The sequence below is a fragment of the Balaenoptera borealis genome (assembly GCF_965194805.1).
Source record: "Balaenoptera borealis genome assembly, chromosome: 15".
Lineage (NCBI taxonomy): Eukaryota > Metazoa > Chordata > Mammalia > Artiodactyla > Balaenopteridae > Balaenoptera > Balaenoptera borealis.
The window spans coordinates 36,094,590-36,115,713 of NC_138871.1; the positions used below are offsets into that span (position 1 = coordinate 36,094,590).

At 42.4% G+C, this 21,124-nt stretch overlaps 1 protein-coding gene and 1 long non-coding RNA gene across 2 annotated transcripts in view; one reads left to right on the plus strand and one right to left on the minus strand.

Annotated features, from left to right (window-relative positions):
* LOC309611727 (uncharacterized protein) overlaps nt 1–21,124 on the minus strand; it is a 323,736-nt gene that overhangs the window by 242,590 nt on the left and 60,022 nt on the right. The gene's annotated exons all lie outside the window — the stretch shown is intronic.
* Nucleotides 844–19,239, plus strand: LOC309611735. The gene is made up of 2 exons (XR_014234710.1): nt 844–10,114; nt 10,914–19,239. It is a non-coding gene; the product is annotated as an uncharacterized lncRNA (long non-coding RNA).

Consider the following 21,124-nt stretch of genomic DNA (forward strand, 5'->3'; position numbering starts at 1 on the left):
ACATAAATCCAAGAGACCTGGACAGAGTTACAGGATAACCTACACCAAAGGAGAAATGTACAACTTCTCCTTGAAAGAAAAGCTTGCTCTCTTTAAAACTCAGTGAGATGCTGTTTCTGTGGTACCAGTCATTGGGTAAAGAAAGCAATTGAACTAAAACTAAAAGGAAGGGAGAAGGAATAAATTTACTCTCTGAGTTCTTTTCTGAGTAACCACATTAATGGGAGAGAGAGAGAATCAAGAAGCATCTAGATTCAGTGCCGTTGCAAAGAGAAGTATTTTGTAGAGTCCTATCTTATGTTAATAAAAGCAGTGTTTTGAACTTTTACCTTAAGGAATCTCTTCCATCAGCAGATGAATGGATAAAAAGGTTATATATATATATATATATATATATATATATATATATATATATATAATGTCACTGGACTACTACTTAGCCATAAAAAAGAGCAAAATTTTGCCATTTGCAGCAACATGGATGGACTTGGAGGGCATTATTTTTAGTGAAATAAGTCAGACAGAGAAAGAAAAATACTGTATGATATCACTTATATGTGGAATCTAAAAAATACAATAAACTAGTGAATATAATCAAAAGAAAAAGCAGACACACAGATATAGGAAACAAACTAGTGATTACCAATGTGGGGAGAGGGGCAAAATAGGGGTGGGGGAGTGGGAGGTATGAAACATCTTATGGAAAAACCTGAAGGAACTTTTTGGCCAACCCAATACATACTATTGGATGTAAGATAGGCTACAAGGATGCATTGTACAACAAGGGGAATTTAGCCAAAATTTTATAATAATTGTAAATGGAGTGTAAGCAATAATAATAATTTTTTTAAATAAAAATAGAGGGCTTCCCTGGTGGCGCAGTGGTTGAGAATCTGCCTGCCAATGCAAGGGACACGGGTTCGAGCCCTGGTCTGGGAAGATCCCACATGCCACGGAGCAGCTGGGACCGTGAGCCACAATTACTGAGCCTGCGCGTCTGGAGCCTGTGCTCCGCAACAAGAGAGGCCGCGATAGTGAGAGGCCCGCGCACCATGATGAAGAGTGGCCCCCGCTTGCCACAACTAGAGAAAGCCCTCGCACAGAAACGAAGACCCAACACAGCCATAAATAAATAAATAAATAAATAAATAAAGAATCCTGGTCAAAAAAGGTGATGATTTACTTTCTAAAAAAAAAAAGGTAAAAGACAAACAAAGGTAGGAGAATGAAAGGGTGAGGAAATAATAGGTAAATGCAGCCAAAAGCAGGTGAATTGGGGATTATGAGTGAAAAGGACGGCAGGCAACAGATTACAGAGATGTTACAGTGAAAGAGAACAGAAAAGTTGTGGTCTCTGCCATGATCACTGGCTCTCATGCCCTCTGTTTGGGATGAGGCCACGTGGGCTGGGAAGATAAGAACACTACCCTTTGCTCTGCCATGAACACAACTCTGCTCCCCCAAACCAACAACATTTAAACAATTCAGTGGTTGGAGGAGATTCATGCCGACCCGAGTCATTATGGCAGCTCAGGTATGACTCCAGATATGGCTGTGCAGTCATGGCAGTCAGCGCTGGGCAAACTGTGAGCGTGATAGCTACTTTGTTTCCCCACAAAGGAGCCCTACAGTGAGGACTGGTCCCCACTGGCATCCCTTTTATATACCTCTAGAGCTCTCCCACATACTATAAAGGATTACGTGGAAATAAGCATCGCTTCTTGTCAGAGGAACAATATAAAGCAGCTGAATATCCTAATAAAATAAAAGTTGACCTTATTTGTGGACATTTAAGGTATACTGTGTCTTCTTCTGATTCTCTTTGACTGTCACAACCAGCCTTGAAATTTAGCAAATTTTTTCTCATGTTAAAAAAAAATGCTCCAGTTGCTACCAAACCCTGAGGTATTCTGAGCCCTTGGTGAGAAAAAAATGAGAATTTCCAGTTCTGGCAATTGTGGCAATGCCCGTTGAAGACTTACCTTCGCACTGAGAACAACAAGAACACCTGGGCAAAAAATTGTTTTAACCTGTTTGAAGGCTTCAGCAAACTACCAAGCCAGTGAGGAGTAGAGGGGCCAAGCAATACTGGAAGAGCTAATAGCTAAGAGACATCTCCACAACTGATCAAAGACAATAAGCCACAAACTCAGGAAGCACTATAAATCCCAAAGAGATGTACTACCATAAGAGGGAGGAATGGGGAACCCCACATCTCGACAAACATAGTGAAACTTCTGAAAATCAAAGACAAAGAGAAAATCCTAAATGCAAGAAGTGGGCGGGGGAGACCCATTATTTTCAACAGATCAATAAGACTGACGGCTGAATTCCCAAAAGAAATAGTAGAAGCCAGGAGACAATGAAATGATATTTTCAAAGTGCTGAGAGAAAACAACCAAGCTTCCACTTCCAATATTGTGAAATAACTCCTACCATACCCAAATTTCACACAGATCACAACTATAAATTCTGGACAAAATTCAAAAAAATAAACAACATCTCAAAGGCACTACGGGGTGGAAACGGCACATAGATGTGGAGGGGAGTAGACCCTTGGGAAAAAGGAATAGCATACAGTGATTTACTCACTTTTATGGCATTCGGGCTAAGTGTAGGCCAAAGTCAGTGCTGCACATGATGGATCCAAGAGAACTCCAATAGAAAACCCACATCATTATTGGCTTGAAAAACAAACAGAAGAGAGAGTTTGGGGTAACCATAGGCACTGAAAGTGAGAGGGAAATTCCAGAAAGGGTGGAGCCAGAAAGGGTAACCACAATTTCTGGGTTTAAACTCTGCCCAAATCTCTGGCTAACACCTGAACCACATACATAGGGCAGACTCCCACTAAGCACATGAGCCTCAAATACCTGTGGGACAAAATCAAAAGGCCTAATATATGTGCAACTGGAATCCCAGAGGAAGAGAGAGAGAGTGGGGCATAAACAATATTTAAAGAAATAATTGGTGAAATTTCCCCAAGTTTAGTGGAAGTCATAATTTACAGGCTCAAGAAACTCAGTGATCCAAAAGAAGGATATATACAAAGAAAACCAAAAATATACACACTACTAGATATAAAATAGATAACCAACAAGAATCTACTCTATAGCACAGGGAACTATAATGGGAAAGAATCTAGTATATATATATCCATTATATATAGTAGTGTGAATATATATATATATATATATATATATATCTGAATCACTTTTGCTATACACCTGAAACTAACACAACATTGTAAATCAACTATATTTCAATAAAAATTAGGAAGAAAAGACAAAGAAGCCACAACAATTACACCAGACTCAATCTGCTGAACACCAAAGATAAAGAGAAAATTGTGAAAGCACGCAGAGAAAAATACATACAATGTACAACATAACAATGATTAGAAATACCACTGATTTCCCATCAGAAACTAGGAGGAAAGAGACAGTGAGTGGCAAAACAGTTAAAGGGCTGAAACAAAAAGCTGTCAACCAAGAATTCTATAACCAATGGAAATGTACTTCAAGAATCAAGGCAAAATAACAACATTTTCAGATGAAAGAAAATAATTGCCAACTTGTAAGCATATAAGAGTGAAAATATTCCTCAAAAATGAGAGTTAAAGATGTTTTAGGACAAAGATAATTTATTACCAGCAGACCTGTATGAAAAGACATTCTAAGAGAATTCTTTAAGCAGAGGAAAAGGACCCCAAAGGGAAGCTCAAAAATGCAGAAGAATAAAGATCCACAAAAACGTGAAGTACATGGGTGAATCTAAATGAATATATAATGTAAGAACAATAATAATAATATGGGATTTAAATATATATATGGAACAAACACAAATGACAAAAATAACACAAAATCAGAGGAGTCAAGTGAAGTTAAAGTATTCTAAGTTCCATTCATTGTCTGGGAAAGAATACAAGTATTAATTTAGAATCAGTGTTGTCTAGTATGTACCACCCCCTCACTTCAAGACTTAAGGACATATTCCTTCAGCTGTCACCTCTCTTTGAGAATTGTCATAAGCTTAAGAAGACCACCAGGGCAGCCTGCATCCAAGGACTGGTAAATGTGTGGTTATAAAAGCCTGACCTACTCACCCAACTCTGAAGAGCCATCCAGCTTCAGAGGTCCCCTCGGGGTGGCTATAGGCCTTTGTTGTAAATGCATTGAAAACTAACTTCTCCACCTGCCAAACTTGCTTCCTTTCCTTCCTTTCCACTGGTGGTAAGCCCAAGAGCATCCCGCCAGTAGACTTCCTGAACACTAATCTCCATCTCAGACTTTGTCTCCTGGGGAACCAACCTCACCTGCAACATTAGATTAGATTTTCATAAATTAAAGTAGGTTTAAATTCTGGGGTAATAAAATAAAATAAAAATTAACAAACTAATAGAAGAGAGAAATGCAATAATAAAAAGTAATTCATCCAAAATAAGGGAAGAAAAGAGACGGAAATTAGGACAAATAGAAAATAAATACAGTTAAGTCCCCTACATATGAACGAGTTCCGTTCCGAGAGCACATTCGTTAAGTCCAATTTGTTCGTAAGTCCAACAAAGTCAGCCTCGTTACCCAACTAACACAGTCGACTATATAGTACTGTACTGTAATAGGTTTATAATACTTCTCACACAAATAATACATAAAAAACAAACACAAAAAATAAAGAAAACTTTTTAAATCTTACATTACAGTACCTTGAAAAGTACAGTAGTACACTACAACAGCTGGCATACAGGGGCTGGCATCGAGTGAAGAGGGAAGAAGAGTTACTGACTGGAGGAGGGAGAGGAGGTGGGAGATGGTAGAGCTGAAGGATCGTCAGCAATAGGAGACGGAGGGCAAGCTGCAATTTCACTCACACCTGACATTGATGGCACAGGTTCTGGTTCGTGCTGGATTCAATTCTATCTACATTCTTGAATAAATGATCCAGTGATGTCTGGGTAGTAGCTCTTTTTTTCTTGTCATAGATGACACAGTAGCACTGGATTCTATTCTGAACGGCTGCTGCAACCTTCATGTACCGTTCTACGTTCGGGTCCTGTGCCTCAAAACTCACAGCGCTTAACAGTGCACTAATAGTGCCTCCTCAAATAAAGAAAATCCCCTTGCCATTTCCTGTGTTGTGAATCTCTTTGGTTCTTCAATTACTTCTTCTTCCTCTTGCCCTCTTCGTCCTTTCTCTGGGCCTCCAAGTCTATCAGGTCTTCATTAGTAAGCTCCTCGTGTTGCACAGCAAGTAGTTCAATGAGGTCATACTCTTGAAGATCTAGCTTGAAATAAAGATACTGTACTACTGTACTCTATACAGTACTGTATAGTAAAGTACACAAAAGCACAACCACTTGTAGAGGATGCACGCACGTGACAAAATGCGCCAGACACGTGAACTAACTTATGTGACTGGACATGCGAACGCACATTCCCATCTTTGAAAGTTTGCAACTTGAAGGTTCATATGTAGGGGACTTGCTGTAGTAAAATTTTAAAAGACTGAAACAAGTTGGCCAGGTGACTGTTACACTTATGAAAAGATACTCAACCATTATTATTCAGGGAATTGCAAATTAAAGCAATATTATTATCCATCCATCAGATCTGGAAAAATTAAAAGAATGGTCCATTCAGGACTGGCAAAGTTTAGGGTTATGGCCACTCTTCGATATTGCTAGTGAGAATGTGAATTGTTACCACCATTAGCAAAAGTAAACTGGTAGTATATATTTAAATTAGAAATATATTCATATTTACCCTTTGTGGCAGCAACTGGTTAGCTGTTCACAAAACCTGTCTCTTCTTCTTCCTGGGCACATCTAAACTACATTTGCCAGACTCCTTTGCAGCAGGTGATGAATCCTAGCTCAGGTATGACTTGAGTCACTTGTTGAAGGTAACAGGAACCCCACAATCTGGGCCCCTGAATGGCTATGTGGAGCAGAGACACCTAAGAACCTGGAACTAACTTGAACTTTTATTTTGTCTGAAATATGATATATTCAAGGGTCTATTTGTTACAGCAGTTAGCTAATTCTAACTTATACCACTTTTTACTCACCGATATCACTTCTCGGCATCTGTCTTTAGAGGTAAATGTAACAACAGACTCTATATGTAAGGAAACACGTAACTAGAAAAACTAGAAACAGTCTAAGTATCCATCAATAAGACAGAGTTGAATAAATTGTAATGCATCTGTACTAAGGAATATTATGCATTTATTTTCCATAATGAGTTATCTCTATGCCTACTGATCTACAGAGATGTCCGTGATGTATAGTTAAGAAAATATTAAGCTGATATACTTAATACAACTCTGTTTTATGGGAGGAAAAAAATGACATATACATGTCTGTATATATTTGGATAGGGATGGAGGTAAGTTTTCAAAGATTCTTTCCTTCCATCTTTCTGTTCTGCTCTCCCAGGCATGTTGGCTTTTGTCCTCAGGCCTGTTCCTTCATGGTGGCAGATGACTGTGGATGTTTTGTTTGTTTGTTTGGTTTTTAATTGGGGTATAGTTGCTTTACAATGTTGTGTTAGTTTCTGCTGTACAACGAAGTGAATCAGCTATATGCATATATATATCCACTCCCTCTTGGACCTCCCTCCCACCCCCCTCCATCCCATCCATCTAGGTCACCACAGAGCACCGAGCTGAGCTCCCTGAGCTATACAGCAGATTCCCACTAGCTGTCTCTTTTACACTTGGCAGTGCACATATGTCAATCCCAATCTCCCAATGTTTTAAGCATTTGAGCTCACGCAACATGTAAGAGAGAACAGGAATCTGGCAAATGTAGCATCCTTGTATCACTTTTTAATAACAAAGAAAACTTCCAGAAGCACCCCGACACCCTAGCAGATTTCTCCTTGCAACTCAGCCAGAACTGCACTACATGCCAAGTTCCCGCAGCAGCCACTAAAAAGTATAACAGATTCCCTTGCTTGGCTTAGAGTAATCAGGATCCTCCCTCTGCATTGGGGCAGGACTTGATTTCCCCCAAAGTATGTAGCGGCCTGATAACCCAACCAAAACAGTGGTCTGCTGGCAGGGAGTTAGGCGGAATGATGGTGGAGAAGGCAATCGGTGTCTTCTGCACCTGGAAAAAAGCCATAAATAGATGGTGCTTTGAGGGCTATTATTTTTCATCAATAATGCTGGTAGGTGTTCAAGCCACCCTAATGCAATCCATATATCAACTCTCAAAGAAAAGGGAAAAGAAAAATCAAGGAGATGGAGATCAAGTTTCACCCAAAACTATAAAGCTCCAAAGAAAATGCCCCACATGGACTATGTATATTCTTACTTCAGTGCTTTCACTTGTGCAGGATGAACTGCCTCACCCCTACACACAAACACACACACACACACACACACACACACACACACACACACACACACACACACCCCTATATGGCTCACCCTCTTGTCTTCCAATCCAGACCTTCACTTTGAATCTTCCACAGCTTGGAAGCTTGTCTAACTAGTCTAACCTACAATAATTTCTCCATTCTCTGTATTCCTTGAGAATTTATAGTATATATCATGAAATCTGTCATTGAATTACAGTATACATTCTCTGGAACTACTCGTTTATATACATGATTATAACAGGATGTTAAAATGGGACTCTTTCTTTCTCAGTTTCCCCAGGGACACCTAGAAAATAGGTGCTGGCTATCCCTACCTTCTAAAGCAAGATGTTAAACCACCTGTGTGAGAATTGTAAAGACAAGTTCTTATAATCAGTTTTGTGACTCTTGTCCTCAAGGATATAAAAAGTTGAAATTGAAGAAGTTGCGAATTGGAGAGGTTTTCATTCCCCTATTAATGTGTGTTTTGTGTCAATATCCTCTATAGGATTGGCTTCAACCACAAGTGAGAGCAAAACCGAAACAGCAGTGACTTCTAAAAGGTAGAACTGTATTTCTCGCTCATATAAATGTGTAAATTAATGGTTCAGGGCTGCAATGGTGAGTCCATCCACATTTCCATCAGTAGAAAGGCTAAAAGGGAAAGAGAAAGTGTCCTCCTTTTAAGGACACTTCCTAGAAGCTGCACACACACTCTTTATCTTCCATTGGCCAGGATGTGGTAACACAGCTAACCCTAGTTACAAAGGGAAGGGGGGAGATGGGGAAATGTAGTCTTTATGCCAGGAAGCCACGTACCCAGTTAAAAGTCTAAGGCAACATTGCCACGGAGGAAGGGAAGAACAGATATAGCAAGAAATCTAGCTGTTTCTTCCACAGTCCACCACTTCCACCCTAAAAATATCATGTGCATCCTTTTTAGAAGACACAGAACACACCCATACTCTCCGTAAAAGAAGACAACACAAGCAGTAACTGTATTCAGCTTAAATCCAGGACATGTGAGCAATGCTGTCTTCTCTACCAGGCCCAGATGGAGCTCTTAATGGTCAGGTGATCTATTACTAATAGTAAGTTATCTTCCCATCACACACCTAAAATAAAACTGATAGAAAAGAAATAAGATAACAGCAATAAAAAATCCCATTTGAAAATGGAGAAAATGGGAAATGTCCAGAAGTTACTGGCCCATAACTATTGTCATAGCCCACTGGTCAGGAACAGCAAAGATTCCCTTCCTTAATAGTAGAGTCAGTTCCCTGGTTAGACCATCTGGCAGCCTCTCATTCTCCTTCCTGAGAAGAATTCACTTGTCCATTAGCCCTGGCTTAGCTCTCTGGAAGGTTCTTCCTTATCCATCACCCTCTTGACCACATGTGAAAACGGCCTTGGAGAGCACATGTGACACTCTCTTACGGCCTGTTTCCACTAATGCAGGTTCAGGAACCAGGCATTACTATAGAGGCTGATGGTCACAGGCTTTTTTTTTTCCAAAAGAATTCCTTCAAAATCTTAGTTAGACTTCTGGTCTGTTTGTTTCTATGCGTGAAAAACCATACTGAAAGATCTCATCTAGACAAGAGGTTTTTTTTTTAACATCTGTATTGGAGTATAATTGCTTTACAATGTTGTGTTAGTTTCTGCTGTATAACAAAGTGAATCAGCTATATGTATACATATCTCCCCACATCCCCAGCTCTTGCATCTCCCTCCCACCCTCCTTATCCCACCCGTCTAGGTTGTCACAGAGCATCGAGCTGATCTCCCTGTGCTATGCAGCAGCTTCCTGCTAGCTATCTATTTTACATTTGGTAGTGTATATATGTCAGTGCTACACTCTCACTTCGTCCCAGCTTACTCTTCCCCCTCCCTGTGTCCTCAAGTCCGTTCTCTATGTCTGCGTCTTTATTCCTGCCCTGCCACTAGGTTCATCAGTACCAGTTTTTAGATTCCATATATATGCATTAGCATACAGCATTTGTTTTTCTCTTTCTGACTTACTTCACTCTGTATGACAGACTCTAAGTCCATCCACCTCACTACAAATAACTCAATTTCGCTTCTTTTTATGGCTAAGTAATACTCTATTGTATATATGTGTCACATCTTCTTTATCCATTCATCTGTCGATGGACAGTTAGGTTGCTTCCATGTCTTAGCTATTGTAAATAGTGTTGCAATGAACATTGTGGTACATGTATCTTTTTAATTTATGGTTTTCTCAGGGTATGTACCAGTAGTTGGATTGCTGGGTCATATGGTAGTTCTATTTTTAGTTTTTTAAGGAACCTCCATACTGTTCTCCATAGTGGCTGTATCAATTTACATTCCCACCAACAGTGCAAGAGGGTTCCCTTTTCTCCACACCTTCTCCAGCATTTATTGTTTGTAGACTTTTTGATGATGGCCATTCTGACCAGTGTGAGGTAACACCTCATTGTAGTTTTGATTTGCATTTCTCTAATGATTAGTGATGTTGAGCATCCTTTCATGTGTTTGTTGGTAATCTGCATATCTTCTTTGGAAAAATGTCTGTTTAACTTTTCTGCCCATTTTTGGATTGGGTTGTTTGTTTTTTTGATATTGAGCTTCACGAGCTGCTTGTAGATTTTGGAGATTAATCCTTTGTCAGTTGCTTCGTTGGCAAATATTTTCTCCCATTCTGAGGGTTGTCTTTTCGTCTTGTTTATGGTTTCCTTTGCTGTGCAAAAGCTTTCAAGTTTCATTAGGTCCCACTTTTTTTTTTTTTTTTTTTTTTAAACTAGTTTTTTATTGTCCCTCTAATTGGGCCCATCACAAGTGGACTAATAGCACAATTATGCCATCAGGCTTCTATTAGGAAAAACCCCCGTGGAGGTGCATTATCAGCACCAATGATATGATATGCCGTATTTAACTAATGCCCTTCAAGTGTACATTTAGTTTTCAATTTCTTAAATGAACAATTCTGCAAGAAGCAACCTAGTACACAGAGGGGAGGCAGCAGAGCATAGAATTCAGGAACAAGACATTTGAAGCCACACGCCTGATGAGAATCTCAGCTCCACAAATCAACAACTATGTTATCTTGGACAATTTACCTAAGTGCTTCAGTTTCCTCATCTATATAAAATGGGGAGGAGTACTCACTCTTGTGGTCATTACCAGAATCAAGTCAGTACTTGCAGAATTAAAGTGCTTGGCACAGATTAAGTACTACTCACCTGATGTATGTGCCTACTTGGGTGCATTAATTTTAGATATAAGCAAATCTCTAAAATACTGCTTCTCCCTTATCCCATTAGGCCAGTATTTCCTAGTGTGGCAGATTACTAGTGTATGCTGAGATACTGATGCTAATCCATGGAAGTAACATTCTGTCCTCATATCCCATTGGTCATTTTTGTTTTGTCTTGAGACAATATTGAGCTCCAAGTAAGCCTAGAAAATATTCCATAGCTGTGTGGTCATGTGCCCAACAAAAATAATTACTACTACAGAGAAATGGAGAAAAGACCCAGAGTAACAACTAGCAATCTGCCACACTAGGTCCCACTTTTTTATTTTTGTTTTTATTTCCATTTCTCTAGGAGGTGGGTCAAAAAGGATCTTGCTGTGATTTATGTCATAGAGTGTTCTGCTTATGTTTTCCTCTAAGAGTTTTATAGCATCTGGCCTTATATTTAGGTCTTTAATCTATTTTGAGTTTATTTTTGTATATGGTGTTAGGGAGTGATCTAATTTCATTCTGTTACATGTAGCTGTCCAGTTTTCCCAGAACCACTTATTGAAGAGGGTGTCTTTTCTCCATTGTATATTCTTGCCCCCTTTATCAAAGATAAGGTGACCATATGTGCGTGCGTTTATCTCTGGGCTTTGTATCCTGTTCCATTGATCTATATTTCTGTTTTTGTGCCAGTGTCATACTGTCTTGATTACTGTAGCTTTGTAGTATAGTCTGAAGTCAGGGAGCCTGATTCCTCCAGCTCTGTTTTTCTTTCTCAAGTTTGCTTTGGCTATTCGGGGTCTTTTGTGTTTCCATACAAATTGTGAAATTTATTGTTCCAGTTCTGTGAAAAATGCCATTGGTAGTTTGATAGAGATTGCATTGAATCTGTAGATTGCTTTGGGTAGTATAGTTATTTTCAAAATATTGATTCTTCCAATCCAAGAACATGGTATATCTTTCCATGTGTTTGTATTGTCTTTGATTTCTTTCATCAGTGTCTTATAGTTTTCTGCATACAGGTCTTTTGTCTCCTTAGGTAGGTTTATTCCTAGGTATTTTATTCTTTTTGTTCCAATGATAAATGGGAGTGTTTGCTTAATTTCTCTTTCTGATTTTTCATTGCTAGTGTATAGGAATACAATAGATTTCTGTGCATTCATTTTATATCCTGCTACTTTACCAAATTCATTGATTACCTCTAGTAGTTTTCTGGTGGCAGCTTCAGGATTTTCTATGTATAGTATCATGTCATCTGCAAACAGTGACAGTTTTACTTCTTCTTTTCCAATTTGGATTCCTTTTATTTCTTTTTCTTCTCTGATTGCCATGGCTAAAAGTTCCAAACAGTGCAGCCCCAGTTCCTAACAGGCCATGGACTGGTCCTTGGCCTGGGGGTTGGGGACCCATGTCTTAAAGGAAGTTGCTTGAAGAAGACTTGGGGCTACAGTGTTACATCTTAACAAGCCTGCCATTGATAGCCACCTCTTAAAACTGCTTCAATTTGTGGTACGGACACAGCTTTTTCAACACTTCAAAGACCCCAATTGCTAGGCTTTCAGTCAAATTAGAAAGCAGGCAGCAGCCAAAGTGCCTCCCTTTGCAAAGGGATAGTGCCTTCCATCTCTGCTTGCAGCCACACCAGCTCTCTGCTGAATTCAGCACTCTCTTGCAGGACTTGGCTAAAAACAGCAATAAGCATCCAACACCACCAACATTCTGACCTTTTTTCTACCACTCCCATTAATATGTGGCCTGCCATCCAAGGTATAGCAGATAACAGTTTGATCAAATGTTTTGCTACTACTTAACAGGGGGTACCATTTTTCTAGCCTGCAGTACCTCTGTCCTTGTGGCCCGCCCCCTGCCTAAGCTCATGCTTAGCAGTCCATTTCAGGACAAAGTTCTGAATTATTTAGGATTAGGTTTGATTCCATCAGGAAACCTGTAATGGCAGTGGGGTTTAAAGATGGAAGTTTACTTCTGTCTCACATGAAGGTTTTGGTAGGCCATCTGTGTGGGCTGGCTCCACATACCAGGGGCCCAGGCTCCGTCTAGCTTGTTGCTCCTCCTCCACTTCTGGGACCAAGATGGCTCTTCCAGCTCAGCCAGCTGCATTCTATGCAGCAGGAAAGGGGATGAGGAGAAGGGTATGCCTTCTCCCTTTAAAGACATTTCCTGAAAATTGCCTACATTACTTCAACTCAATATGCCATTGATCAGGATTTAGTCACATGGCCATGTCTAGCTGCAAGGGAAACTGAGGCATGTAGTCTTTATTCTGGGAAGTCATGTTTACACTGTAGAAAGAAGTGGAACAAATATTGGGGGATAACTTGTGTTTTCTGCTAAAGTGGTGCTTCCCCTTACCTCAAGCCTAATGGAGGGAGCTTCAGGGAGACCGCTGAGAGCTTGCCCAGTCTCCTGAAGTCTGTGGAACACTAGAGGCTAGTGTCAGACCCCTTCTTGGACAAGCCTGAGAGGTTGTCTAGGGTGACTGCCTGGTCTGAAAGTAGAGAGAGGAGGGGGTGTCCCACACGACTGAGAGAGAGAGCCAGCCTGGTGCCATCCTAAAGAGACTCTGTCTAAGGTAACCTTCTAGGGCACATTAGACCCTCCAGCCTTTACCTCTCCTCCCCACATCAGCATGCCAACCGCAGAGCAGTCAGCAACTTTGGTGAACAAGTTGGCAGAGGGAGAAAGACTTGTAAGGTGAGAAGTAGAAGTTTCCCATGCCCTCCTCCCAAGCCAGAAGAAGAAAGGGGAAGAAGCTTTAAGTTGAAATAAATTTTGAAGTTTCCCTTATTTCTCTGGAATCGCATATTTCATTTTCAATGGTTCTCCATCCTGGCTGCCCACTGGGATCACCTGAGGAGCTCTGAAAGTTCCTGATGCCTGGATGCCATCCCCAGAGACACTGGTTTCATTGGTCTGGGGAGAAGCTTGGACACTGATATTTTTTTTAAATGCCCAGGAAATTCTGATGGGTAGCCTGGGTTGAAAACCATTGTGGTAATACTGAATTAAGAACATTTTTGCAAATAAAAGACTGTGGCGTGACCAGAAAAGTGATAGAACTTGCCCTAGATCTCCCCCGTAGGAGGGAGAACCAGCCCACAGCCCTGCATGGAAGGAAAGAACAATGGCATTTTATGATTGCACCCTCTAGCCGTTTTCACCTTCAAACTGGCAGTTCCATAAATCCTACCTCCTTCCAGGAGATTAGAAGCCTCTTCAGGGCAAGGACCACGACTTAAGATTCTTTGGGTTCCCCACACTGCCCTGCACTTGCCAGATCCATTAGAGAGAGTTTAACATAATACTTGTTGCCCTGTTGTTAACCTCTGATCTCCGTGCTGGGAAAAAGTGAAGTGCCCTTGGTTATGCACAGGGCAAACTAAGGTGACTCCAAGACAGCCTTGAACTATATCTTGGAGTCAATGAAAAGATAGAAAGTGCATGAGATATAGTCATTATAAAGTGGGTGAAAATTTTTATCTACCTATTACCAATTTCTACGGTCCAGATGGTGACTTCTATATTGTCCCGCATTTGAGTAAGCTTTTGTCTTCCTAATGCAAGGGAAGGTCTGGCTTCGCCCCCTCTCCTAACTAGATCCTGGCAGAACACCCTGGCTCTTCACACACCATCACCACGACCACCACCCTCAGTCGTGGGGAGCCCTGACCCATGAATAAAGACAGCATGCTGACAGGAGGCAGGAAGGGAGCCAAGAACTTGCAAAACTATCAGCTAAATCCAAGAGCAGCTCCAGTCTGTCAGCACAGAGATGTCATGTTCCAAAGTAGCCTACAGCACCAGGACCCCATAGGAGATGGTTCTCAAAACGTTCCTTATTCCCCCAAGCCGACGTTTATGGTACAACTCCATCAAACAGACAGGGGCTGATTGCCAGATGCACCATGCCCCACGGTTTGACACTTGAGAAATCGCACTTGCCTGTGAATGGATCCTGAAGCTTGGTATCAAGAGAGCACCCTTTTCATAACCTAAAAAGGAAAAGCAAATAATCTCAAGCCCACCCTAGTATCAAAATTGGCCTTCTCCATCATCAGCTTCTGTCTTTCATTTGATTCAAAGATATTTTTTAACTAGAAATAAAATGTACTCTACCATGAGCTCAAGCTCAGATAGACGCCTGCTTAAACTGCATTTGGTGAAAAGAGCCTTCCAATCCCAATATACTTTTCTAGACCTTTCCCAGCAGAGGGAATTCCCCACATGAAAGGTAAGCTCACCCAGAGATGAGGTCCCTTGCTCAGTCAGACATAAAAAACTTTACCTGACTGTCCCCTGTAGCGTGTTATCCCCAGGAAGGTTGGCTACCTTCTAGAGGAATCAATAAAAAGATCCCCTGAAAGGGGATTTTTGTGACCACCTAGAGGGGTGGGATAGGCAGGGTGGGAGGGAGACGCAAGAGGGAGGAGATATGGGGATATATGTATATGTATAGCTGATTCACTTTGTTATAAAGCAGAAACTAACACACCATTGTAAAGCAATTATACTCCAGTAAAGATTTTAAAAAGATCCCCTGATATTTGCAATGTTATTTACAGTGTCCATGTTGCCATTTAGAAGCACTCACCAAGCCTACCATCCTGGGTGGTTCCAACAGCACCAAGCCATGAGCCCCAGTCTTTGGTTTTAATCATGACGATAATGAGTGGCCCATTAAAGGTAATTTTTTTTAAGTTAATGAGCTCTCCCCTAAGAACGGCCACATACTGTACTGAAAAATGTCCGTAGGACACACTGCACTTTTGCGCTGTTTATTTAACTTTATGTGGATGCCATAAAACTTCTTTATTTGCTTTCAGTTAGCCCATAGGTTTTGACAAGATAAATTTTTATTTAGCTCTTTGCCCAGCTACAATCAGAAACAGGAGACTCACTTTCCAAAGCTGGGCTGATAGATGGATTAATCAAAACACTCCCCACCCTGCTTTTCTTCCAGCAACCACAGGGATCAACAGACGGAGTTTTTTCTTAATTAGAGAAACTCAGCAACAAGGTGATTTATCGATGATGAATCTTGCAGGCCTTTTCATTGTGCGGTCACTGTTGGCCACTGTTTGAAATTTACCAACATAAATAAAGCCTCTCCATGACTAAACAAAGTTAAAGTAGCAATAAATTGAGCCTGCCATGTACTCTGGGCTAGATCTGAAGCCAACATAAATACCAGAATGCCTTGGCCGTGACACGCTTGACACAGTGACATCATCCAATCCCAAAGAGAACAGCCCGGCCCAAGCCAAAGCCTAAAACCTAATACAATTCTCCCAAATGAATCAAATTGCAATGGTCTAGACTCGGCTGCACTCAATGCTCAACTTTTGGCTCCCTTGCCCTCCTCTGTCAAGCGATCACATTAAAAAATAATCTATACGCTGATCTAAATTTCGCTTTTTCTGCATGATTAAATTTTGGCAGGAGTAAATCTCTGTTATTCTCACTCCCTGGGAATGTTTGGAGAGTTACTAAAAACTCAGGATTTATCGGCTTAAGGTCCAACGGCCAGGGTGTTAACCGAAGGCCTGCGTGCAGCTACCCTCGGCGGGGGACAGGTCCACGGGCTGCAGGGGTCCCTGAGTGTTAATAAGGGGGTGAAACTCTGCTCAGTTGAAAACACCTCAACCCTGGCCTCTGCCACGAAGAACTTGCTTGGCCCAAATCTAGCAACAGGCTGTAGTGAAATACCTTCACAAAACTGGAAAGTCAGCTCAACGGGGGGCTCAACGCCCCCCAGCCCTATCACTGCCAGGAGATGAAAGGGGGGAAGAAACCTTTCAGAACGCACACGCAGGACATCAAATTAAAAATGGAGAAAATCTAATAACTAATTGGTGAAACCATAAAAGCTGCCATAAAAGACATTTTCCTTAAACTACTTTACACAGGGCTGTATAATTTTATGTCACTTTTTATTTATGTTGCTGTAATGAAAGCTGTGCTGGGAGCTGAGGAGCTTAGGAAGAAAGGAATTGAACTATTTTTAAAGGGGGAGGGAGGGGAAGTCCATCTATAGGGCTTCAAAAAAGATTAGTTTTGAAATATAGAGAGGTTGGGGAGGAGAACCTATTTACTCCTAAAAGCCTCTGAGCAAAAATGTTTGCAATGAGCATCCTTCTTGCACCTCTATCCTCTCCACCCCCAAGGTTGTAATCGCTTAACATTTATAAAGTGGGTTCAATAGCATTTTGCAAAGCTGGGGTGTGAATTAGATAGATAAACCCATGCCATTTAGACTGATCTTGTGAAACCGGGTTTTTAGTGTATGAAATATGTAAAGGAGCACGATTTGAGCTTCTAGAGGGACCCATATAGAAATGAACCCCATTTTAACAAGGTACTGATGAACTTGCGAAGCTCCATGGGACATCACAATGCCAGATTCAAGGATTCTAGAAAGACACTGTTTATTAGTATTCAGAAAATCAGACAGGATCCTTTCCCCTTCCTATTTGTCATGTGACAATTCAGAGAATGTTGCAGCACTGGGAAAAGAGGAAGAAGTTGCAAGATAAAAAACCTTGAGTAAATTATAAACAAGAGGGATTTAAAATTGCATATGCTCAAAGTGGAGGGCCACAAAGGGGGCTCTTGGAGGAATGATATCCTGCTTGTGGATCTGGAGGCCAGTTGCTAGGGTGTGCTGGGTTTGTGAAAAGTTACTGTACTCTTAGCATGTGTATTGCTTTCTCTGTGTATGTTAAACTTCAATAAAAACGTTTGAAAAATAGCATATGTTCAAACGAGTCTTAAAAGAGAGGCAGAGAGTGGCTAATGTACATACAGAAACACAGAAGTGTTGTGCCATTTTCCCAGGGAAAGAGTAGATCACCCCTTAAATCGCAGGGGCCCTCTGAACTCTGGCTAATTTTCAAAGTGAGATGAGGTTGTTTTTAGAAACAATTTGCCTTCTATTAACAATGAAATCCAATTCGGCTTCGAATATTAGAAAGTGAAACATATATACAACTTAGAGGGAGTGGTGGAGTATCACACAGATAGGGCATTATTTAGGTAGGCTTGACAGTCAAGGCCACTTTACACCATTACGGACCAGACTAAACAAACCTGACCCCCAGGGTGACCCTCCAAGGATCCCGAAAGATTGGAAACTCCGAAAAGGCAGCCCTGACCAGACTTTACAGCCTGGTAATGGCATGCAAACGACACACTGTCTCTGTCACGCAGCCAAAGGTTGGTGTTGTATATGAGAGCAATTTCCTCAAGAATTCAGAGGAAAATGTGATACTTTGCCTCTTCTGTATGGAGTTCACAACAGCAAGTGTATTTACTAGTTGGGTGCACCCAAGCCTCACGACGACTGCCCCATCCCGTAACCTGCCCACCACCCCGTGCCCCCGGCAGCGCCTGCATTTCCCTACTCCTGCCTCATCAGTTGGCAGCAGCAAGGATGTCAGATGTGAGAGGAAGGGAGGGCCCACTCACCCAGAACGGGAAAAGCCTCGTTTGCAGGAGGTTTGAAAAGCTGAAACTACATCTAGGAAAACGTCACTGAGATTCAGAATCACTCTCCACTGGAAAGCAGGTTTCACTCACACCCTTGCTATCCTCGACACACGCAATGCTTGTTGCATCACCGAGGTCAGACTCACCTAGAAAACGTCTGCAGTGGGTGGCCCTGAGTCCAGCTTCTTCCAGGGCCTGTTTTCACATGTTCCTGTTACATGAATATACACCCTACACGGAATGATTCAGATCTGTCCTGAGGGGAATTCATTACTCCAAATAGCCCGCAACGAGAAGTTGGCTGGGAAAGAAAATGTTTGCTGGTGGGGTGGGGAGAGATGGGAATTGAAGGAGAGGGGAGGGGAGGCTAGGGGTGGGGTGGCCAGGAAGAAAGGAAAATACAAAGAGAACAGAAGCTATGACTACATATATGCTCTGATGAGAACATAAGCTTTGGGGATGACTTCAAATTTGAATACCACCATGATTCATCTGGAACCTTTTACATTCTTTACTTTCTCTCTCACAGAACTGGCCAGGGGCCTGATTCTTTATTATATGCCTGTGGCTGCTACCCAGAGGCCTCTTGGATCCTCAGGAAGGGGGTTGTGCCTCTGCCCCCAGATTTCCAGAACCTCTTCTCCCTGACCCTCCAAACAGCAGGCCCTCTGAGGACCACCAATAACACAGACAGACCCACAGTCCTCTTTAAGAGCAAACTCTATTTGTGGACTCTAAGAAAAGGACATAAACCCCATACTGGAGATTTCAAGGCTGCATACAACCTCTTTTAAAAACCCTCTTTATGGGCTTCCCTGGTGGCGCAGTGGTTGAGAGTCTGCCTGCCAACGCAGGGGACACGGGTTCAAGCCCTGGTCTGGGAAGATCCCATATGCCGCGGAGCAGCTGGGCCCGTGAGCCACAATTACTGAGCCTGCGCGTCTGGAGCCTGTGCTCCGCAACAGGAGAGGCCCGCGCACCGCGATGAAGAGTGGCCCCCGCTCGCCGCAACTAGAGAAAGCCCTCGCACAGACACGAAGACCCAACACAGCCAAAAATAAATAAATAAATAAACAAATTTTAAAAAACAAAAACCCTCTTTACCTCTATTTAGAAACCAGAATTTAAGTTCGATCTGTCATCTTTTTCAGATAATCCCCGGTCCCGCGTAAGTCCAAACAAGACATTCCGTTCAGCCTGTAATACAGCTCGTTCCTGTCATCCGATTCAAGGGGCCCTTATTTTCAGGGGGATCATGAGCTTTGTGTTGGAGGGAGGTGGCAACTGTGTAGCATTTGTGTTCAGGATCCTGTGCATCTTGATTTTTTTCTTCCTTGTAACAACTATCCTGCTTTGGACAGATTAAAAAAAAAAAAAAAAAGCTAACATGGCTCCCAGGCGACCCAGCCTGTTGATAAAGAGAAAGCAGCCCGCAGTCTCCACAGAAACAAAGCATCCTTCCGGCTCCGGAGAGAGGAGAGCGCTAGTTCAACTCAGCCCAGGCGTTGAATAAACATTCTAGCCTCCAGATGAGCAGGCCTTCCGCTGGGAGAAGCTACCAGGGGGTCTGGGGGATTCCTTCACCTCCCCAAAAGGGGAGGAAATCACTTCTTCCTTAGCACGAAGGGGCCTGAGCGGCAGCGTGCCCCTGCTTCTGTAAGGTCCCACCGGGCACCAGAACGGAGACAGGGAGACCCAGCCAGCAGCCCAGTGGCTCCACATTCTGCAGCAGCAGCATTTCCGTTCGCCTCCGAGACCCGCTTCCCAAATAACCCCTGGCCGCACGGAAGCTTAAACGAGGCGCTGCCCTCAGCCTGTACTCACAGCACGTTTCTGTCCTTAGATTCAAGGGGCCTTTATGTCACACACACCCCCCTTCTCCCTCTGCCCTTTAATCTCCTCCAGGGAAACTCAGTTATGCATATTGCATGAAATGAGGACCACAGGCTGGGCCTCTACAAGCTGCTAATTGAAAACCTTGTCAGAAGTGGGAGGACGAGGCAGAGCGGGGAAAACAAGAACCCTTGGCAGGACCCCCTCATTACTGTGAGCAGCAACGCACCCTCCCAGAAGGGTGGGACTCACTCCATCTCAGCCACACAGGAGTCCTTCCTCCCAGCTGAGAGGACCTGGGGGCTGAGGCTCTGGGACACGGGGCCTGACAATCAGAAAACGCTGCAAGGATGCAGCTAATGGGCCTCCGGACCCCTGCTCAGCTCTGGGGCTTTCCTTGTTCTGTGAGGGTGGGGTGCCTGATACTGTGAAGACTCTCAACTGTGTGATCCCAGGCAAGTGACTCCACCTGTCTGGGCCTCAGTTGCCTCCACTGGAAAATGCGGATAAGAATTACATCTACTTGATAGGGTCATTGTGAGGATTAAATGTGATAATATATGTAAGCATTTCACACAAAACCTGATACAGTAGGTGATAGATCTTAATATTTTGGTCTTATTTATAATGATGAGAATTCTCCCCTTACCAGACTGGAGAAAAATAGAGGAAGAAAACATAGTGGAGAAAGAGCTGGGACTGCTGTCCTCCCCCCGCTTCATAAGTAAATCTGGTACCAGTTCTATGGAAGTCTTAAAACGGCAAAGGGTACAAGAATGCATGCATGTGTGGAGGCGAGGGGAGGAAGGTGGCGAGAATTCAGTGCAGGACAACAGGCAGGAAGACCAAGAAGCTATTATTTTTCAATCATCTATTATATAGCAGGCCCATTCTAGGTGCTTTCATGGGGTGTTTGAACAGAGCTGTAAGGTGGTCATGGTCATCCCCCACTTTCCACTAAGAATCTGAGGCTCAGAACAGTTCAATTATCTCCCCAAAGTCCAAGGCTCCTAAATGTGGCATCAAGAGTCCCAAATCCCCACTCCAGCTACCACCTCCCCACACGCTGCACTGGGAATTCCTTCCTGCCTCTGAGAAGGAGCAGGAAACCCTTGGACAACGGTACGAATCCAATTCTCAGGAGTTAGACATGTTTTTCTAATACATTTAGAAAAGGTTCAGATTCGGATATTGGCAC